Genomic DNA, 9,553 nt, shown 5'->3' with positions numbered 1-9,553 from the left:
TTCCAGTCCTTGCTCTCTGCGCTGCACCCTCCCCCGCCCCGCCTACTTTGAGTCGCTGAGCAAAGCCTTCCAGCAGCTGTTGCAGCTGCAGCAGGAACCACCGCCAAGTCCTTTCCAGCTGCCCTGCTCGGGCTTTCTGTTAGGCAAGTGTGTCCTGCAACCTTCACCTCAGCAGTTCTGCAGTGGTTACCATGCCAGTCAAGGCAGCTAAGATGACTGGGATGATGAATGGGAGGACAGTTCCATGGTGGCCTACAAGCCTGTTGCGCTGGGCATTGAAGCCTACTCTGACCAGGGCTGTTGTCCGCGGGCTGCAGCGGGGCTGACCGCTACTGCTTGTCCATGTGCTGGGATTTGTTGCTGATCCGAAGGTAGATCTGCATCTCTGTGGTACTACCATTCAGGAGCCAACAGCTCGGTCATGGTGAATGGCAACTTCAACCTCTTCTCCACTTCTCAAGTTAGGAAGAGAGGCCTTCGTGATGAATATGCACCATGCATACATGGTGCTAGGGCCCTACAGCCCAAAGTGCAGGAAAAGCCCTACCCCTTCCTGTGCACCAATGAGGAACCCACCAAGAAGACCAAGTTCAAGGGTAGGAAGAGCTACATCTCCTAAAAGCTGGTGCCCAAGCATACGCAGATGCTGGTGCACCAACACTACAAGCACTTTGACTGTATGCTTGCCTGACTGAGAAATTTCCTGTCATCTCTGTGCCACACCTTCCGGAGAAGCAGGACACTGACTGCTTGGAAGAGGACTTCCTCTCCAATGCAGAAAAGACCTGACCTGGGGAATGAACCATATGGCCAACCACCCAGTGCTGACACAATGTGATGTCTTCTAGCACTTCTTGCCCTGAGATGTCCCGAAAAACTCATGTGTGAGAAAATTAAGAATGTTTAGAATTGAAATGATTGGGTTGTAAATGCTCTGACCTAATCAGTGCATTAATCTCTTGAGAGGGATTAATTGGGTGGCAAATGAAGGCAGAAAATATTTGGCCAGAAGTGGATCTCTGGGGGTGTGCCTTTGGGATTTATATTGTGACCCTTGTCTGCAGTGTCTCTCTTTCTCTCTGTGTCCTTGTTCCATGTTCCCAGCTATTTTCCTCCAGTGCACACTTCTGCCACGATGTTATGGAAACAAAAAAAAAAAAAAAAAAAAAAAAAAATTTTATTCAAGTAAAAAGAAAAAATTAATACCTACATATGTACTTCTCTAGAGGCATAGAGTAGAAAGGAAATGGGAAGGTTATAGGGGTATTTAAAATTGACTATATTTTGGTGCCTTTTCTATGATAAAGAAACATATTGTTCATTTTATTTGCTGGTTACTCACATTTACATTTTCTTGAAAACACAGCCTTACAGGCATAGAGACATTGCTCAACAATAGGGAATACCTTACAGTTTTGACTTTTTTGCTTTGTTTTGTTGTCTTTTTTTTCCATTTGAAAATTCTCATAGAAGCTAGAAAACTAGTGCTGCTGTCCTTGGAACTCTAATGGACTTATTTTCTCAGTGTAGGATTTCTGTATCCTTTTTGCTTGATCACATGTGCTTTTGTTAAAGAGAAGATGGGATGGCTTGGAAAATTGTGTGGGTGATTATGGGAAGAGTAATCTAAGGAAATTCACTTATTCTATACCAGTCCATCTTTCTTGCTGATATCTAGAAAAACTACAGGCCTGATGTTATGGAGAAGAAAGGGAAAAAATAATCAGCACATATGGATATGAATGTAAGTTGAGTTACTTCAGTTATAAAACTAAGAACACATTTTAAATATATGTTTATATATTTCTGGGTCAAAGGAAAATGTCTAATTTGTGTCCTTTCCCAGAGATGGAGAAAAGTGTCTACATATTCTCATTGCTATTTAATTTCTCCCAGGAATATATATATATTTTCATATATATATGTATAATATATAAGTAATATATATATTATATATATATTATATATAAGTAATATATATAATATATATAATATAATATATAATATAAGTAATATATATTACTTATTATTATATATATATTACTTATATATAATATATAAGTAATATATATATATTACTTATTAAGAAGAAATAATAGATTTTGAGAAATAAAAGCCACCCCTATTTGAGTTACAATGTTTTGATGCTAGGTAAAGTATTAAAGGAAACCAATGAAGCTCATTTTCTATTGCTTGTATTTGGGATAATAAAGGCCTCCAGATGCCTGTAGAATTAAGCTTTACTTCAGGAAGATCTCGACTGTGAATGGATCCAGTGCCTCACATGCCTCAGTTCTGTATAAAAAGAGGGCACTTACCAGCTCTCAATCTTAAAAGAACTAGGTAATCACATCCATAATAGTATCAGCTCATACCACTGTTGCTTTTCATAGTCCTATTTTTCACTTACTGAAGCTTAATGTTTATAAAATATATGATTCATAGATATTAAATGTTTTTATCAAGTCAAATGTTTATTTTTCTACTTGTTTATTGTTATAGCATGGGTTACTTAAGACAATATATCATACAGAGAATAAAACATTTTTCAGTCTTTTGACAAACTAATGATGTAGTCTGTTTCTTTAGAGAATTTATTAAGAAAAGAGATTTTCCTTTCTCTTCACATAGTAATAGGAAAGTTATCTTTCTTGAAGTGGGTTATTTCTTGAAGTGGGTCAGGGAGCAGAAGTTTACTCTATTTCAGATGAGAATATAATTCAAGGATTCACATAAAGAAAACTCATCAATAATAAATTTAATGAAACAATTGTCTCCAGCTTAATGAAGTGACAGTGAAGGGAATTCAACCTTTCCTTAAATTTGTAAGCTCAATAAGGTGTTAGTATTATGGTCAATGGAAGCATGGCCATGTCAAATATAAGCAACTGCTTCCTGTAGTTCTGCTTTTTAAAATAGCAGCATTCAACAGTGCATTTTTATATAAGCCTTTCAATGTCAAAATTTAGTCTAGTACCATCAGCACTTTCTGCATTCATAGACATTATCATAATTTCTTCTTGGGAAGAAGGTGAGAAAACTGAACAAATATCAAACTTTAGATACTAATACTTATGTCTATAATGGAAACAAATTTCTCACTTTTTACCCTTAAATCAGGATTTCTAAAAGTTAACTTTTAATTTTATTACCAACCTTAGATAGTTTAGCTAAAAATGGCTCACAAATTATGGAGAATGAATGCAATTTATTATTATTAAATTGTTTTCCATAAATATTAAAAGGAAAATTAAATATTAAAAATAGACAATAAAATCTTGCTTGATGTAATCATTTAAATATCCTCTTTAGACAGCACTAATAATTCAACAAAAAAGTAATTTGCTTACTTAAAATGTAACATTTTACATTAAGGAATCTGGAGGCTAATACACTAATAATGTCAGATTGAATAAATTCTTCAAACATTTCATCTATGGAGGCATGGTAAATCCTAAGTGTTGATTATCAAAAGTTTTTTAATATATAGATTCCAGGTCCCAAATCAAACATACATCAAATCTTACTTCTCAATTTGCTCATCTTTATAGAACCATATTTTGAATTAACTATGATGGAATTTATTGAGTCTCAAACCACAAATTCCACATACCTAGTTCTCCCTTCCTCCTCCTACCATGTAGGAGGTCATTAAGTTCTACTGGTTTTTCAACTTTGGTGACTCTAAATAACAGCACATGCTAACTGGTAATGAAAATACAAATTTGTATCATCTTTCTGCTAAAATATAGTAAACTCTAATCTGAGCACCTCATCTATGGTTCTCACATTCTGTAACCCATCTTCAGGAAAGATGATTATTCTCTAAGATTATTAGATTCTAAGATTATTCTATGATTATTCTATGATTATTCTGAGATTATTCTAAAATGTAAACATCATCGTGTTACTCCCACCTTAGTTGACATTATTCGTTCAATCTTCTCTGTAGTTCCTACTGCTTAATAATAAATTCTGAGTTTATTAAAGGACCATGCAATATACTCCCTAATTTCTCTTTTGCCTATTTTGCTTCTGTTATAGAAATATACTGTGCATTTCAATCAAACTAAAACTCTTCAGTTCCTTTAACTGTCTGGTGTATTTCTACTTTGGCAGATGCTACTCTGCCACCTGATCAACCTCTTTTCTCATCACTAACGTCTCAATATCATTCTGTTCCCATCTGGAAATATTCAACTCCTCTTTTGTGATCCTTATAAATTTCCCTTTTTTCAATGTATACATACCTACAATCAACTTGTTGACTTGCTGATTTAAGTCAGTTCTATTTTGGAAATATTTGCAAAACTGCACTTACTACTTCATATCAAAATTATTTACTCATGTCACTATCTTCATTCTATCACCATGATAGTCAATAATGTTACATATTTATCTGGTTATCCCTAGCACTTCTGACATTGTCTGAATATATTGTGATGAGAGAGACATTTGTTGAATTTAATTGGCTTAAAATGAACCAAAAACGTATACTTATCTAAGGTTCTACCACTTAAATAATTAGATCTTTAGAATACAGTGCTTTGAGATATCTGTGGTCCAGCAAAGACAGTTGCCCTTTACTGAGAAGAGCTCAGATTGATTACAAATAGATTATTAAAAAAAGGAGTTGAAGTCTTATGAGACAGAATAATGAGAATCAGTTTTTATTTCATTTTTCATTGGTTCTTTTGAAGACTCAAACTATCAATCTTCTTTTCTACTTTTTTTTAAAGGTATAATAACATTTACCATCCTGAGAATCTTTGCTTGTTTATTGCATCAGTTTTGAAAAGTTCTGTCAAGGAAGAATGCTAATAAATTGTTACTTGATCAAAAGTGATGCTTGCCTTTTTGTGGGATCAGCCTAATTTCAATGTGTCATTTCAGTTCATCTTCCCTCCATGGATGGGAGAAATTGTAAATCCTCAAGACTTAGAAGAGCTGTTAGAGAGTGGTCAGGAAGATGAGACACTAAAGAAATAGGATTTGCATTAAAATAAAATCATACAAGGTAAGAGGAAAAGAGCAATTTGCTTCTGTGATGTTGTATGTATAATATAAATAGAAATCCTTTAAAAACCTTTACAAAATATTTTGGGTGCTTCCTAGTCATATGTTCCATATCAGTTGAAAATGTGAAACTCTCTAACTGAAAAATTTCTCCACAAGACATTCAAGTATCACATTAGCTTGACTAAATACAATTTCCTTTCAATTATTTTGTGTATACAACATTTTAAAAGGAGCATTTATGTTTTATCTCTGTGCTTCTGTGTTTGTGTCACTATACCTCACTTAGTATCTCAAGAAATGTAAACCAAACCTTCTGAGTATTCTAAAGTGAAATCAGTTCAACAATATTTTAGCAACCAAATGACAATTGAGAATTTTCAAAAATAGTTTAGGGTTCATCTAATTTACCAATAAAGGGCATTTCTTTATATCTATTATATATGAGATATACTTAATAAAATTAATGATCATGTTAATATAAATAATAAATTGTGAGAGTTCTCCATGTGCGCATTGTAATCTATGGAATGAAGCAATGCAAATAAAGAGCGAATGACAATAAATATGTATTAAATAATAATTTAAAAAATAAGTATTTGAACATTTTAGAAATGAGAGGTAAAGTATATACCAAATATGGAAGATAACTTCAGTGCTAGAAGATAGCCATAGTGGAAGAAGCAAAGACAAAAAATAGACTCAGAGGCAATTTTACTAAGAAATAATATGAAATTCCAGGATTACAGAGTAACGAACAGCAACTTTTAAGAAATGGCAAATTTTCTGGATTACAAGAACACTTTTGTAGAACTGCTTAGAACTGTTTTTTCTGAGTGAAATGGAAATAAACCCTATTTTATTGTAGGAATCCTTACTAAGAAGCTCCTGAAATTATCTTTTATGTTTCTTCTATTCCACTACAACCAAAAAATATCTGTCATTATGCAAATCAACAATTAAGTTTACATATTTTGAAAATTATAAAATTGCAACTCACATCGCAGTTGAGTTAGGTAATACTACTATAACATTGCTTATGTTTGGATTTTCTATAATTAATCAAGGTCTTAAAGGTGGCACTTATAAATCTGGGACATCATTAATATATTTTATATCAATTTTATTTGGGTATAATTAACTAGAGTAAAATTCTAACATTTAATGTAAAATTAAATATGTTTTGACAAATTTACAAACCCTGTGACCACAAACATTATTATGATATAAGACATTCATCATTTCCTTGGAGATAATTTCTGGCCAACTGGTCTTAGTCAACTATGTATGATTCTGTTAGATTACATCAACCAATTCTTTTCTAAAATTTCACATATATAGAATCGTGATATGTACTTTTCATATCTGGCTTTTTTTACTCAAGAGAATAGTTTTATGAGATACAGTTATTAAATTTAGAACCAAATACATTTTATTGCAGAATTATTTTCAATTTTGTATGTGTGTGTATTTATTATTATTACCAGATATCTATTGAAGACTCTTGTGTTCCCAATTATAGCTAATGTTAGTAAGCATCTCTTGGCATTGCCATTAAACTATTTACATTTGCATAATTTTTCACTTGCTTTGGATAAATGTGAAATTGTCTGGTTGTTTAAGTAAATGAAAGCTTGCTCGGCAATTTCCCAAAATAGTGCTTGAAATATTTTATACTCTCATTAACACTGTGTGAGAATTACAGTTCCCCCTTTCCCTTTTTACATTTAGTTAACATCACTCTTTCTGATTTTGTCAGTCTAGTGAGTCTATAGTCACATATATTGTAAAAAATTTCCATAGGCTATGATTTGACAATTTAACAAAATACCTGTAGGACTGACATAATTCTTTCCTGATATTTTCCCTTGTAGCTTTTTACTCTTTTTATCCATTCACTTACATCAGACTTCCTAAAAAATGATTTGTAAGACATAAAGCCTACAAAAATAAAAATATTTTAGTTTATTTAATTTTTTAGTGGGCAGTTCACTATTATACAAATAATAAAGAAAAATTGTATTTTAAAATGTTTATACTGTTATATAATTTACTCATTACAGTGACAATTTTTTAAAAAATTATACTTACTACAGATTTTTAATGGAATCCTGGAACAGAAAAGGAAATTTGGCAAAACTAAAGAAATCTGAATACAATATGGACATTAGTAAATAATTATATAAAATTATTAGATGTTTCACAAGTATAAATTTGTCACTGCTAACACAAGATGCTAATATTACAGAAATTGGAAGTAGGGTACATGGTTACTGTACATATTCACAATTTCTAATATACGTTTAAAAAAATCCACCACAGGATTACAAGTTTGATTAAAAACAATAGTTCTTAAGTAACACCAAATTGATTAACTGACAATAATTTTAATTACCACATACTTTACACTGTTTGCAGTTCTCCAATATATTTCAACTCTTTTTTACTCTGAAAGAAATGAAAAAAATGAGGAAGTCCCTTTAAATTGGAATCATTAGTTTTTTTAATTATAAAATCACTTCCTATGGAAAGCAGCAATTTATGTATTCATTATTATTGATCCATACCTATGCCAGAATAAACAGTAAATACTTTACCTTAAACAGAACATTACTCAGCTCACTGTTATTGTATTTAGAACAAAAAAAAAAAAAAAAAAAAAAAAAAAAAAAAAAAAAACATAATTTTTTCCTTAAAAAGTACAGGCTTGAAGAGGTATATTAAAATAAGCAAGGTACAGCTGCCCACTGAGGCCTCGAGCCCCTCGCCATTTTCCAGCCGCGCTCCGACGCGGGTCGCGGCGGCGGGGAGAGGCGGAGCCGCAAGAGCGCGGCCCGGGCCAGCCCCGCGGGGCGGTCAAGGCCCGGACGGCGGCTCCGGGCCCAGCTCCCCTTCTGTACCCCTCCCGCCGGTGATGAGGGGAAGATGTCCGTGTCAGGGCTCAAGACTGAGCTGAAGTTCCCGGTGTCCATCTTCGACAAGAACCACGAGCGATTCCGCATCGTCAGCTGGAAGCTGGACGAACTGCACTGCCAGTTCCTGGTACCGCCGCCGGCGCCGCCGGGTAGCCCGCACTCACCGCAGCCGCCGCTCACGCTCCACTGCAACATCACGGAATCTTACCCATCTTCTTCACCAATAAGGTTTGTGGACTCCGATGACCCAACTCTGACGTCGGTTCTGGAACGTCTAGAAGATACTAAGAACAACAATTCGCTTCGTCAGCAATTGAAGTGGTTGATATGTGAACTCTGCAGATTATATAACCTTCCTAAGCACCTGGATGTTGAGATGCTAGATCTACCACTACCCAGGGGTCAGAATGGAATAACAGAAGAAGTGACTTCAGAAGAGGAGGAGGAAGAAGAGATGGCCGAAGATATAGAAGACTTGGATCATTATGAGATGAAGGAAGAAGAGCCTATTAGTGGGAAAAAGTCAGAGGATGAAGGAATTGAAAAAGAAAATTTGGCAATATTAGAGAAAATTAGGAAGACTCAAAGGCAAGACCTTTTAAACAGTGCGGTGTCTGGGTCAGTGCAAGCTTCAGATAGACTTATGAAAGAGCTCAGGGACATATACAGATCACAGATTTATAAAACAGGGATTTATTCAGTGAAACTCATAAATGACAGTTTATATGATTAGCATGTTAAACTGCAGAAGGTTGACCCTGATAGTCCTTTGCACAGTGATCTTCAGATCTTAAAAGAAAAAGAAGGCAGAAAATACATTTTTGCTTAACTTCTCTTGTAAGGATAACTTTTCCTTTGATCCTCCATTTGTTCCAGTGGTATTACCTGTTCTCTCAGGAGGGTACGTGTTGGGTGGAGGAGCATTATGTATGGAACTTCTCACAAAACAGGGCTGGAGCAGTGCCTATTCAATAGAATCGGTCATCATGAAAATAAATGCCACCTTAGTCAAAGGCAAGGCCAGAGTGCAGTTTGGAGCAAATAGGAATCAATATAGTCTAGCAAGAGCCCAAGAGTCCTATAATTCCATTGTACAGACACATGAGAAAAATGGCTGGTACACTCCTCCAAAGGAAGATGGCTAAAATATGTTGACTCTTACATGTTTGGACCAATGTTGCTTTAAAGAAAATCTTCCCAACATGCAGATACAAGCTTTGAGTGCCCCTATAACAGCAGTACCGAAGATGTTAGCTAATAGAGATTTTAGTGGATAATCTGTCAACTGACATCCAGTATAAGTTACAGCCATTTCATTTTGCTCACTTCAGTTATCTTGGACTGAGCAGTGGGGCCTTTAGTGTATTCCTGATAAATACACTTCCTGGCCACTCCTTATCTCTTTTTCTTGAAAAGTGAAATCTTTTAAGCAGGCAAGTCAGCATCAGGTTACTGCAGTTCCAACTTGGCAGTGACTTTCCTATGTTGAGTCCATGGGTTACGAGGATTTGCAAAATACTGTTCCATTTAGAGCCAATAAAAGTTTAATCAACGTTCAATATTGGTTTAGAAAATTTTAAGTCTTCTAAACCACAACCTTTTTAAGGCCTAAAACCATTTTA

The 9,553-nt window shown here is 34.6% G+C and overlaps 1 pseudogene across 1 annotated transcript; it reads left to right on the top strand.

Annotated features, from left to right (window-relative positions):
• The first annotated feature begins 7,882 nt into the window (after positions 1-7,882).
• LOC306652747 (ubiquitin-conjugating enzyme E2 Q2-like) lies at positions 7,883-9,240 on the top strand (annotated as a pseudogene). The gene has a single exon. The product of its transcript is annotated as a ubiquitin-conjugating enzyme E2 Q2-like (transcript).
• The last annotated feature ends 313 nt before the right edge of the window (positions 9,241-9,553 follow it).

The sequence above is a fragment of the Sciurus vulgaris genome (genome assembly GCF_902686455.1).
Source record: "Sciurus vulgaris genome assembly, contig: HiC_scaffold_570_arrow_ctg1, whole genome shotgun sequence".
NCBI lineage: Eukaryota > Metazoa > Chordata > Mammalia > Rodentia > Sciuridae > Sciurus > Sciurus vulgaris.
Note: the sequence above shows the minus strand (reverse complement) of the source record. Positions and strands in the feature narration are given on the sequence as shown.